This window comes from Protopterus annectens, chromosome 3.part0 (assembly GCF_019279795.1).
Source record: "Protopterus annectens isolate FY-2018-M chromosome 3.part0, PAN1.0, whole genome shotgun sequence".
Classification (NCBI taxonomy): Eukaryota; Metazoa; Chordata; order Ceratodontiformes; family Protopteridae; genus Protopterus; species Protopterus annectens.
The window spans coordinates 76,261,219-76,275,297 of NC_056731.1; positions in this window are offsets into that span (position 1 = coordinate 76,261,219).

The window sequence follows — 14,079 nt, forward strand, 5'->3', positions numbered from 1 at the left end:
TTACCTTCTCAACTTAGGATTTATAGTGGAGGTACCTGATGGTCCTATTGGACATTTTTTTGTTAAATTCGGCTTTGAGTGCTCCCTGTCTTTTCTCCAGATTACAGCAAAGCCAGCTCCGTGTGCATTTCCTCAATCAAGCGGTGGCAGCCAATCGGATTCTTACAATCCGAGCCACCACTTGCATAACTGATGTGCTGTGGTCGTTTTTTTTTTCTTTTACAGGATTGTTCTGCTGTTAAAACTAGTGCCAGTAGAGCACTGAGTTCCAGGATTGTATTTGCATTAGGTCTAAGGGGTGATATGCTGCCTGAGGATATTGATAGCTTCCGGACTTAGATATGGTAGCCGGGTTTTACTATAAGTGCAGTTGAATATATGAAGCTTGTGTTGTCATCAGGGCTGCAAGTAAAATTCTACTTTTATGATTTTTGCCAATAGATTACAGGAATCCGAGCCACCGCTTGCATAAGGGTGTTTTAGGCAGTCAGAAGTTAGATGCTAGCTGATATACAAATACTATCAGTGCGGAGATCTGCCTTGATGGGAAAACAAGCCCCAAGTAAGTGAACCATGTTTATGCTTTGCTTTGCCGCTAAACTATTAGCTCTACAGCATGAGTCACAGCAGCACGGTCATGGAGTGGCTGTAGCCAGCGAAGAAGTAATAGGAGAATTTCCAGCATCTACTGATGGAAGGGATGAAACCAGTGCCCTGCCGAATAACTCATCCTTTAGCTCAGGGACCCTTGCACAGTCGGCCTTGTTATCTCCGAGTAGCTCGGATGGCAGCGGGAAAAGTAAAACTCCAACGAAACTTGTTACGTTTCCCTCTGATGAGGATATCGTATCCAGGTCCGTAGACCCCAAGAACCCTTGGAGGCATGGTAAGGAATGCTCTCAAGCTGAGTGGCACATCAGCTTACTTTTCATTCCCTGCTACTTCTCCCAGAGTGCTGTAGATCATTTGTACAGTAGCAGTGAGTGAAAAAGTCCTTGTGAGAAGTTGGGAGGGTACCTGTCTTGCGGTATGGCGTATGATGCTGTGAAGTTGTTTGGATTGAGGTACGTGTACCAAAAGCGTTTGGAGGTTGTGTGTGTCTGTGTATGTGTGGGAGATAGAGATAAACAACTGTCTATTAGCTCCCGCAATACTTGGTTGCGCTATAGCAAGTCTTATATTTGCTTAATTGCTATATTCTGTGATCAGTTAATGCTCGATTATCTGTTTAATGTACGTGTAGATATGCCTTATTTCATTAAGTGGTCCATTTTCTTGATTTACGTTTCTTTAGCATTTTGATTTTGAATAAGAGTTATGTTGTAATATTTCCCATGTTAGTTTCTCGAAACTTGTGTCTGCATGATATACAAGGGTCTTGCTTGTCTGTTCTACGGTGAATGTACTGCCATAATAGTATTGCAGCTCTGCTACTGAAATTAGCATGGACGTTTTTCCTACAAATACTGTTTCATAAAAGGAAGGCTGTATTTGCAGTTTCTAATTAAAGTTAACAGTTGATGAAAACATTGATGCTTCGTTTGCACGTGTGTTGTATGGTGTGTGTATGTTGGGAGGGTGTCAGATTGTAGCAGGAAAACTGTGGAATAGAGTATAACTTGAGTGAGACAGTTAAAAGTATTGTGGTATGTCAGAGTTTTGTGTGGTTTATGTACATTAGTGCAGTTTTTGTGTATAGTTTGGGTCTTGCATAATGAGTATTTTGTGTCTGCAGTTCTTTCAAACTACACTTTAGAATAATTAAAATCATACAATCTGTGGCATGTTAGAGGACTTTGAAGACATGGTTTATATGCATAAGTTACTATGATTGCTTTTTTATTATTTTTTTTTAACTCATGGCATGCTTTATTTTATTAGGCACATTTTACATGCACTAACAAAGTGCTCTTTGCACAGCACATCAGCAAATCAGTATTAGCAAAAAACTAAGGGCACTCATAAAATCGTCTAAGGCCAGCTTCGAGAGAAAAATTGCACAGGACACTAAGGATAATCACAAGGCTTTCTTTAGTTATGTTAGGAACCTGGGTGGGAATTCCCAGATATGCTCAGAATTAGTCCAAAATGACAAAAAATACACCGAACCCACAGACATTGCCGACATCCTAGCTGACAGGTTCAGTGCAAACTCCCCCCCCCCCTTCCCCACCAAAAGGGCAAATATCTATCCCAGCAGAGTGCTGCCCCCCTGACATCTCAGATGCTCAGGTAAGAGCCGCCCCCTCCAAAGCATTTTTGTTTTTGAAAAAGACTGATGTTGATCAGAGAAAAGATTTAGACACTGAACATGAAAGGATGGAAAGGAGATGGCTGGATACATACCTTTCACTCAATCTATATGAACAAGGGAGTATAAAGCTTGAATTAAAAACTAAAAACCTGAGATATGCCCTGCTGAGATTTTAGACCCTTTGCTGTTAATGGACAGTATTTATAGTCATTGTTCCAAGGCATGGAGGGAATTTGCTCCAGCTGCACATAACCACAGCTTCGGCATGATTCATAGAGCAAGGTGCACTTAGGCACAAGCTGCTTACTCAGCTTACAAAAATCTTAGGCAAGTGAAATAATAGTATGATGTAAATGAGGAATGCCTGAAATCTGTGTGACAAAATTATGTGAATGAGGTATTTGCCCTTTTGTGATTCCTAGCTGCTTTATTATGTCCCAACAGCTTCTCCACTGTTTGTCTTCACTGTGTTCCATGGTAAATCCAATTCTCAGTAAGATATAACTGCTGTACTACTTTGACGTAATTACTCTGGTCTTTGTCCTAACATATGGTAATAGCTCTATTACACCTGTCCAAGGAATATGATGCATATTACAACAGATAATGTGATGCAATTTCCCACCTGCACATTCAGTGTTCGTTTATGAATTTTTCATTTTGGTGCTTGTACATACCAGGAAATGTTACTGAACGGTTGTTTTGGGGAAATCTTTCATTCTGGTGCCTGTGCATACATTATATTGAAGGGCTCGGGTGGGTGAATGCTTCATTTTGGTTGTTTAATACAGCAAAACTTATAGATGTTTCATTTGGGGAAGCGTTTAATTTTGGAAATTGTGCATACCTCAACATTCTACTGAAGGGGTTTCTTGGGTGAACTGGTGGTTGCACATACTAGGAAATGTTACTGAAGGCTTGTTTGTGGAAATGTTTCATTTCAGGAGCATGTATACCTGGACATAATTATGAGGATGTTGCTTGGGGAAATAATTATTTGTGTATCAGGGATGTGCTTGTGCATACATGGTCTCACTGTTGAAGTGACTGCTGGGCCAATTTGTGTCATTTTGATGTCTGTGCATACAGAATGCAAACAACTGGAGGGGTTACTGGGGACATAGACAAAGTCAGTCTGCAAATTACATTGGGTTACATCACTTCTGCTTGTATTATTTTATTTGTGATTATACTGCCTGAATGAGATAAAGGTTATCACTCGCTTGCAAAGTTATTTACCAAGTGACTACTGAAAGGATGGAGCTACCATATTTTTTGTTTATTTCTCCTGGCTTTGTCAGTCATGTGTGGAATTTAGGTGGGAGGAAGGCCTCAGTAATACCTAAGTGTTATACTATTTGACTGACTCAGATATTCTCCTCACTGATGATAATAAGTCTGTGTTACATAACAGCTGCACAAGGTAATATAATGAATGCCTACTCAACAGGTTATGGGCAGCAGTTATCACCTGTGTCTCAGCATGCATACCTTTGCAGTAATGAAAGAAAGGTCATTATCACATAGCAATAGGTGCAGTTACAATATAGCAGTTAGTCATTATTACTTTTTTGGGGAAAGTCTCAGCTGCTGTCAGTGTTATTCACATAAGTAAAAGTCATTATCACTTTAATGAATGCACAAGTCAGATTGTATTTTTTCTCTGCTTTGCAACCCCCTCATTCTTCACTGACTGCCTACCCTCCTAAACCCCTGATTTTTTTCTTGCTGTATATATGCATTATATGTATATATATGTATGAGTGTGTGTGTGTGTGTGTGTGTGTGTGTGTGTGTGTGTGTGTGTGTGTGCATATATGGATATACATGTATGTACATTGGACACACACACACACACACACACATATATATATATATATATATATATATATATATATATATATATATATATATATATATATATATATACACACAATTGTGGTGGTTGTGCGTATCTCAACATTTCCCTGAAGGGGTCATTTGGGTGAATGTTTGATTTAGGGACATGTGTATAACATGTAGTAATGAAGATGTTGGTAGGGGAAATAATTCATTTGTGTACCAGGGAAGTGCTTGTGCATACATGGTCAGACTGCTGAAGATTGTAATACAGATACAGTGTGACAAGTATAGGTTATCTATAGCTCAGGTTTCAGCAATGGTTATTATAATTTTTTGTTTATGTATCCAGCTTTCAAGAATAATTTATTATCTGTTAACAATATGCACGTACTGCATTTAGGAAAACTGATGGGTCTTATTGTAACCAGAGTGATGGTCAGATGTGATAACTGGAATTATTACTTTTGTAACTAATTCTAACATGGATTAACCAGATACGTTTGCCATTTCTGCTTGTATTACTGTACTTCTGCTTATACTCAGTAGTTGGGCATGTTTTCATGCTTTGTCAGTCATGGGTGGAAATTAGGTGGTAGGAGGAAGGGCTCAATAACATCCAAGTTACTATTTTGACTGAATTATAACGGCATTGTCATTTTGTGTGGTCTGATATAATTCCTCGACAGATATGGAAAACAGCAGTCAACGGGCAGCTCACAAGGCCAGATGTTTACAGAATTGGTTCATGCATGGCTTGATGCACAGGGTCGGCGTTCACCTAACTGAGGAGGGCATTGCATTGTTCTTGCCTGACCTCCACAATGGTGTGAGGAGAGCTATGCAGGATTGGTAACATGCAGCGTGTGGGAAGAATGGAAAACACCCATGACCAAGTAGGACCAGTATGGTAAGTAAAACTCTCTTATGAAATGTGTTCTGTAAAATATATTATTCTGAGTTTGTGCACATATGAAAGTTTGTTTTGGACTTAGGCTATGGAAATTATGATTTTTTTTCATATTTTGGTAAATAACTTTGCAAGGGAGAGTCTGAATGTGCTAAGTAATACCTCATTTTGAAGACAGTACTGATAATTCCAACATGGTAAAAGAATGGTGCCTGTATGTTGGACACGTGCAAATATCAAAGTTTGTTTGGGATTTAGGTTATGAAAATTATGATTTTGTTTTTCATATTTTGGTAAATAACTTTGCAAGGGAGCATCTGAATGTGCCAAGTAATATCTCATTTTGAAGAAAGTGTTGCTGGTTCCAACATGGTAAAATAATTGTGCCTGTATGTTTGACACATGTGCAGATATGAAAGTTTGTTTCGGACTTAGGTTATGGAAATTATGATTTTTTTTTCATATTTTGGTAAATAACTTTGCAAGGGAGCATCTGAATGTGCTAAGTAATACCTCATTTTGAAAAGATTATTTATAGTTCTAACATGGTAAAAGAATGGTGCCTGTATGTTGTACTCATAGGCAGATATCAAAGTTTGTTTTGGACTTAGGTTATGGAAATTATGATTTTTATTCATATTTTGTTAAGTAACTTTGCAGGGGAGCATCTGAATGTGTTAAGTAATACCTCATTTTGAAAAGATTATTTATAGTTCTAACATGGTAAAAGAATGGTGCCTGTATGTTGTACTCATAGGCAGATATCAAAGTTTGTTTGGAATTAGGTTATGGAAATTATGATTTTTTTTTCATATTTTGGTAAATAACTTTGCAAGGGAGCATCTGAATGTGCCAAGTAATATCTCATTTTGAAGAAAGTATTGCTGGTTCCAACATGGTAAAATAATTGTGCCTGTATGTTTGACACATGTGCAGATATGAAAGTTTGTTTCGGACTTAGGTTATGGAAATTATGATTTTTTTTCATATTTTGGTAAATAACTTTGCAAGGGAGCATCTGAATGTGCTAAGTAATACCTCATTTTGAAAAGATTATTTATAGTTCTAACATGGTAAAAGAATGGTGCCTGTATGTTGTACTCATAGGCAGATATCAAAGTTTGTTTTGGACTTAGGTTATGGAAATTATGATTTTTATTCATATTTTGTTAAGTAACTTTGCAGGGGAGCATCTGAATGTGTTAAGTAATACCTCATTTTGAAAAGATTATTTATAGTTCTAACATGGTAAAAGAATGGTGCCTGTATGTTGTACTCATAGGCAGATATCAAAGTTTGTTTGGAATTAGGTTATGGAAATTATGATTTTTTTTTCATATTTTGGTAAATAACTTTGCAAGGGAGCATCTGAATGTGCCAAGTAATATCTCATTTTGAAGAAAGTATTGCTGGTTCCAACATGGTAAAATAATTGTGTCTGTATGTTTGACACATGTGCAGATATGAAAGTTTGTTTCGGACTTAGGTTATGGAAATTATGATTTTTTTTTCATATTTTGGTAAATAACTTTGTAAGGGAGCATCTGAAAGTGCTAATATCTCATTTTGAAAAGATTATTTATAGTTCTAACATGGTAAAAGAATGGTGCCTGTATGTTGTACTCATAGGCAGATATCAAAGTTTGTTTCAGACTTAGGTTATGGAAATTATGATTTTTATTCATGTTTTGTTAAGTAACGTTGCAGGGGAGCATCTGAATGTGTTAAGTAATACCTCATTTTGAAAAGATTATGTGCCTGTATGTTGTACTCATAGGTAGATATCAAAGTTTGTTTGGAATTAGGTTATGGAAATTATGATTTTTTTTTCATATTTTGGTAAATAACTTTGCAAGGGAGCATGTCAGTGTGCCAAGTAATACCTCATTTTGAAGACAGTGTTACTCCTTTCAACATGGTAAAAGAACTATGTCTGTGCACCCTACACATGTACAGATATCACAGTTTGTTTAGTCTTGTACGATTATGAAAATTATACATTTGCAATACTTTTCATTATTATGCCCATATCTTTGCAAGGGAGCATGGTGATCACACAAATGATGCATCATTTTGAAGCTGACATTCAGATGCACAACTTCTACACTGATATGTAGGCTCTGTCTGTTACAGGTGATGAGATATTATGCTTTGTTTATTTATCAGTTATGAAAAATAATATATTAATCATATTTCTGTGTATATCTCAAGAAAGGAACATCACACAGTAATGGTTAAGGTAACAATTTAAAGCTGACATTCATATTAACAAATTACATTCAAATTGTATGGGTCTGCATGGTACATTGACCAAGATATTGTGCTTTGTTTTTCCAAAAAGGTAAAAAATATGCACAATATCAGCATCCCTTGCCAAATATTTAATAATGACTTTGATATACACTATCAACATTTACCCTGTTGGAAAGGTCAGTGACTGCTGAACAACTTTCGCGTTCACATTTTTAGTGTAGCTCTTATAGTTAAAGAGTTATGAACATTTGTTTTCTGTATGGTTTTACAAAGGGATTTTCTGAAAATGAGCTCAGGCTGCACTGTTGTTTCTATGGTGGAATTAAGCAGGCAGCTTTTCCTGTGCTGCTCCGGAGTGAATGAGTTAAGCTAACACCTGAAATGTATAGGAAAAAGTTTTGTGAGCATAAATGCAAGGCAGATGAAAGTGCGTCTGAATATGTTGCTGAACTGAGTACTTATTTCCATAGGTGGGTGAGTGGATGTCTGGTCACCACTTTTGAAGGGCTGGCAGACCTTTTGGTGAGGGAACAAGTAATTGGCACTTTGCCTGAGGACATGAGGATCTGGTTAGCTGATAGACAGTGTGCTACTTCAAATGTGTCGGGGAAGAAGGCAGACCTATACCTGGCAAGCAGGGCAGCTCTGCACAGGAAGGGGACCCCCAGTACTGCTCAAGTTTCACAGGGAACCCATGGTGGGCAGCACAGACTGCCCCAACAGAATCTGCCAGTAGCAGGGGAAGGCACTAGTCCATGTACATGTCCAGGAACTAGGGTTAAATGTTTTGAATGCAACCAGTAGGGTCATGTGGCATACAGGTGGCCATGGAGGCAAGGTGGGGAACCAAAGGTTTGGGAGCCAGTAAGTGGGAAAGAAAAAATGCCAATAGTAGGTTGTCTTGGGACAACAAGGGGACCAAACTACCACCAGAGGCTATATCCTATTGTAGTGAATAGCAAAGAGACCATTATCAAGAGAGTCACAGCCTCTGATATAACCATTGCAAAGCCTGCAATGGTTACAGAGGAGCACTACTTGCCTGGACAGTCTGCTCCTGTCAGGGCTTTAGGAGAGATCCCATTCCAAATACCTTTGGCTAGGGTTCACCTGAACTGGGTGGGTGGAAAAGGAAGCCAGCAAGTAGGTGTGTTTGAGGATATACCTGCAGATGTCCTGATAGGGAATGATTTTGATAGTGCAGTACCCTGTGCTTGTGCAGTTACACACAGTCAGGCTTGGAGACAAGCAGATAAGTCTGGTAGCCTGGGGGACACCCAAACAGACTGCATGCTTCCAGCCGACTGGTGAGGTGGTTACTTCAGGGAGTGAGCTACGCTGTAGCAGTGAAACTGAAGGTGAGCCACAGATGCTTGTGGGTACTGATGCTCCCTTGGACAGAGTGGCTGCAAAGGTAGGGGTGAGTAGTAGTAACTGGCTGACAGTGAGGCAACACTGTCAGAGGATGCCTGACTTCCTGGAGAAGGGGAGCTGGGAAGGGTTATAAGGAGAGAGTTGAGACAGGCTCAGCTCTCAGACCCTAAATTGCATGGCCTGAGGCAGGTAGCTAGGGAGGAACCTGAGTCTCAAAGAATGGGGGGATCTGTATACTGGGACAAAGGGTTACTATATAGAGAGTGGACCCTTGAGGGAGGGCTAGAAGGTGAGAGAGTACGGCAGTTGTTAGTGTCTAGAACCTACCATCTGGTGCATCTAGCCATAGCCCATGATATTCCCTTTGCAGGTCATATGGGGCATAAAACGTATGAAGAGGCATATTATGCAGAACTTCTATTGACCTGGAATTTCCAGAGATGTAACAGGGTACTGCAGGACCTGTGAGCAGTGCCAAAAGGTAGGCATGACAGGAGACAAAGTGAGAGCTCCTTTGATGCCTTTGCCTGTGATTGAGGATCGATTTCAGAGGGTAGCTATGGATATTGTGGGTCATCTGAGTACCCTACATTCCACAGGGAAAAAGTATATCTTAGTGTGGATTATGCTACATGATACCCTGAGGCCATGGCTTTGTCCTCCATTGAGGCAGAGAAGGTGGCAAATGCTTTGTTAGAGATTTTTAGCAGGGTAGTTTTCCCAAACAAAATACTGACTGACATAGGTGCCAATTTCATGTCAGACCTGCTGGCTTGTCTGTGGAAGTCCTGTGGGGTGAAGCACATGAAGATCATCCCCAGACTAATGATCTTGTTGAGAGGACAAACTCTGCAATCAAGTCCATGCTACGGGCATTTGCCTATCAGTTTAAGAGGGAGTGGGACAAATATTTTTCCCATCTGTTGTTTGCTTACAGAGAGGTTCCCCAGAAATCCACAGGTTTTTCACCCTTTGAGTTGCTGTATGGGCATAAGGTGAGGGGACCTCTAGATTTAATTTGAGATGAGTGGGAAGTTGAGTTTGAGTCTCACAAGGAGTCTGTTGTGGCATATGTCCTAAACCTCAGGACAAGGCTCAGGAAACTCATGGACTTGGCCCAGTTGAACCTGGCAGTAGCCCAACATCGGAAAAAGGTGTGGTATTAGAGGAATGCTCAAGCTAGAGAGTATGCTGTGGGGCAGTAGGTGATGGTTCACATTCCTGTCAGACACAACAAGCTGCAAACAGCTTGAGAGAGACCCTACAAAGTGGTAAGAAAGGTAAGTGATGTTAACTACATGGTAGAACTCCTAGGCAGAAGGCAGGGGCACAAATTGTACCATGTTAACATGATGAAACGTTACCATGATAGGCAGACCCTTGTGCTGACCATTTGCAGTGGATTGCAGGAGGAGTCTGAGGGAGATCTGTGGACTGATCTCCTCAGTGAGGCTCGGGCTGACACCTCATTGGAAGGGTTAGCAATGTCCCAGCAGCTATCTCCTACCCAGGTTTGAGAAATCCAAGCAGTGTTGCAGGAATTTGGTGATATGTTCACTGGGAAACCAGGGTGCACCCACCTAGTGTAGCACCAGGCAGATACAGGACCCCAAAGGCCTATTTAGGCAGGCCCTTTATAGGGTGCCTTAAAGAGTCAGACAGACCCTGAGGGAGGAGGTACAGGAGATGTTGCAATTAGGGGTGATTCAAGAGTCCAACAGTCCCTGGACCTCCCCAGTGGTGCTGGTGCCAAAGAAGGATGGCAGCACCAGGTTCTGTGTGGACTACAGGAAATTAAATAGTCACACAGAGTCAGATGCTTACCCCATGTCTAGGACAGATGAGGCCCTAGAGCAGCTGGGTGGGGCTATGTATCTTACAACCATTGATCTTACCAAGGGTTACTGACAGGTGCCCTTGACTCCCAGTGCGAGGGAGAAGTCAGCCTTTGTGACTCCTTTTGGCTTGTATGAGTTCACAAAGATGCCCTTTGGGATGAGGAATGCCCCAGTGACTTTCCAGAGGCTGGTAGATTGTATCCTAGCAGGAGCAGGAGGGTTTTCCCTTGCTTACCTAGATGATATTGCCATCTACAGCCATTCCTGGCCAGAGCACCTTCAGCATGTCAGGGAGGTGCTGGGCAGACTACAGAGGGCAGGGTTGACCAATAAGACAAGCAAATGTCAATTGGGTATGGCAGAGATCTCCTACCTAGGACATAGAGTGGGGAGAGGTAAGATAAGGTCTGAACCTGCCAAAGTGGAAGCTATTCAGGCATGGCCTGCACCTGTTACTAAAAAGCAGGTGAGGGAATTGTTAGGGACAGCCGGGTACTACAGAAAGTTTGCCCCCAGTTATAGTACCATAGCTGCTCCCCTCACAGACCTGACAAGGAAGAAAAGGCCAGATAAGGTAGTGTGGACCCCAGTATGTGAGCAGGCATTCCAAAAGCTTAAAGAAGCTTTGGGAGGACCCCCTGTGTTAGCCAGTCCAGATTACAGCAAATACTTTGTTGTGGAGGGGGATGCTTCAAACCATGGGGTAGAGGCTGTACTTAGCCAGATTTCTTCAGAGGGGGACGAGCATCCAGTGTTTATCTCAGTCATAGGCTCCAACCCAGGGAGGAATGCTATGCAGCTGTAGAAAAGGAATGTCTAGCCATAATGTGGGCAATGCAAAAACTTTAGCCTTATCTGTATGGAAGAAAATTCCATATTTTTTATTCCAAATTTTATGACAGATCACAACCCTCTAACATGGTTAAACAGAGCCAGTCAGCAAAATGCCAAGTTGCTAAGATGGAGCCTGGGGTTACAAGAATATGATATGTCAGTGCAGCACCACAGTGGGGTTAGCAATGCCAATGCAGATGGGCTCTCAAGACAGGGAATGGGGTGAGGCACACAGATAGACCTAACCCTCTTAAGCGGCGTTTCTCAAGGGTCACCTGAAAAACTAGCTTGAGTTCTCCGTGGGGGGAGGGGAATGTGAAGACTGGTAGAGATGGGTGAAGGCTGCTGCCTAGTCAAATTGATTTGATACATAATTCTATCATTTGTAAATACTGTGAAATGTTGAACTTAAAACAATGTGGCGACATTGCCCACTGTTGTAAAGAAAGCTAAATCAAGCATTTCTTGCCGGTCCTTTCAAATTAAAATTACTTTATGTCTGTTCCTTTGAAGCTAAAATTTTGAGTTGATTTGTCTGGAGTAAGCATCCTACCTATTGTTTTAAGGCTAAAGTTAATGACCAGAATTTACATGTGGAATGTCCTTCATTGCTCTAAGTGTAAAAGAATGTAAATGCATTTTCTGTCAGCCTGGGAACACCAGGAAAGTGTAAAAGATGATGTAATGTTTATCAGAACTGCAATAGCAATTTAAACAGTGAGAACCAGAGATTTATTAAGCAATTGCCAAAATCACCACAGGAGCATCCTACTGTAGTCACCACTGTCTCTCACTTGCTGAACTGGGCTGGCTTGAACTCCCTCACCTCCTTCAACTGTATCAACTCTCAATCGGCCACAAACTAGTAAACCATCCACTAAATGTCCCATCCCTCCAGAATCTACTCCAACCCTATCGCACCACCAGACCCCTACGATTCAGCAACAAAAATCACTTGCAGATCATGAAAGCCAATAACTCTGCTGGTGAAGCACTATTCTCTTGCACCATAGCCAAATTATGGAACTCCCTCCCACCCACAATTACCTCCATACCATCATGCATCCACTTCAAAACTTTACTAAAGGTGCACCTAAAAACATGCTGGCTATGCCCTTGCAACTCCCACTGTAATATCACCCATCCCATCCAACCACTACCTTTCTTTCCACTCCACTAACTACCTTGATTATAGCAAGCTCAGATGCTCATAGGCCTAGTACTTATTAAATAGCAGGAACTTCTTATTGTAACAATTGTTAATGTCTGTTATGTACTCCACAGATAAAGATTCTAGCTGTCTACTGATGTACTATGTTCTTCAACTGTAAATATGTTGTAAGTAATTGCTATGTTAAATTGTTAATCACTATGTAATCCAATGTAACTACTGTCTGTTTATTTTAACTGTGGAGCTTTTCTCCCTGGGCTTCTGCTGAAAATGGATCTACATCCAGTCGGACACTCCCGGTCAACAAATGTAAATAAATAAATAAATAAATAAATAAATAAAATAATTTTTGTCTGAACATCCAACTCAGTATGACCTTATGCTCTATGTAAGTAAGTTATTTTAGAAGTGTGTTTTCTTGTAGATAACTAGAAGCTAGAAATATTAGACTAAGTGTTTTTCTGTGATGTCAGAACTGTACTACTGGATTATTTTAAGTATTTCTGTGTGATCTCTGAGCTCTTATCTAGCACTGTGAAGTAAAAAGTATTGTCTTGTGGCTTTAATTATTTATTATTAAATATTTTAAAACCCTTCAACTGTGGCTGGTTTTGTGTAGAGATAATTTAAGCTCTTTAGAGTACTTGTATGCCTTTGGTAAAATTGTACAAAGCCACTCCTATAGCTTTAGCCCAAGGCTATACTACCAATTGGATAATAATATTGCACAGCAATAACTGGACACCTTTTTAAGGAGCCTTTGAGTAGCTGATACGTATTAGCTGGGTGGTGGTAATTACTACTGTATAGTCTGGGTAAAAGGGGCACAGCTGGAGAACCTGTGCCAGCCTTCCCCAGGAGTGTCTGTGTGGTCATATAAACTTTTCTCAAAGTGTGTGTGTGTGTCAGCTACTTGGGCAGGAACACAAAGCACTGGTTGGACAGAGAGGGTGCTGGAGATTTTAGCTTGCCCAGCTAGGATGAGAATTGGACCCTATAGCTGTTGCAGTGGGGAGTCTTACTGGGGACCTGGGGAGCAAGGAAGCAACCAGCCCTGGACTGACTGTAATCTCTGTGTGCTCTTAAGGGAAATTGCACCTTACTGTGTATATTTGCTATCCTTTCCTCATATATGAGACACTCTCTTTGGTGTTAGTGGTGAGGATTGAGGCTCCTTGATTCCTGGGCCAGGGCATGGGCATAACATATTAATTGGTGACAGTGGTTGGGATAACCTCACATATTAATTGTTTGGCAGTGGTGGGATATCCACATCACATATTAATTATTTGGAAAATACTGACTGGCTTGTAGTGGTGTGGGTAGAATGAATCATGTAGCTTGTGTACAGTGAGCTTTGAAGGTGTTTTGTACTCTAAAACAGCCATGCAGTGAATACTCAGAGTTCAGATCACAATTGCTTTATTTCTTTTGTTAGCTTAGTTAGTCAGGGTGAGCAGACAGGATGTCAGCAGAGGAGAATGGAAAGCTGACAAGGAGCCAGCTGGCGGAGATGTGCCAGGCTAGGGGACTGATCTATGGAAACCTGATTAAGGCAGACCTGATTGCAGCCTTGGTTACAGCTGCATCAGAAAACAGCAACCAG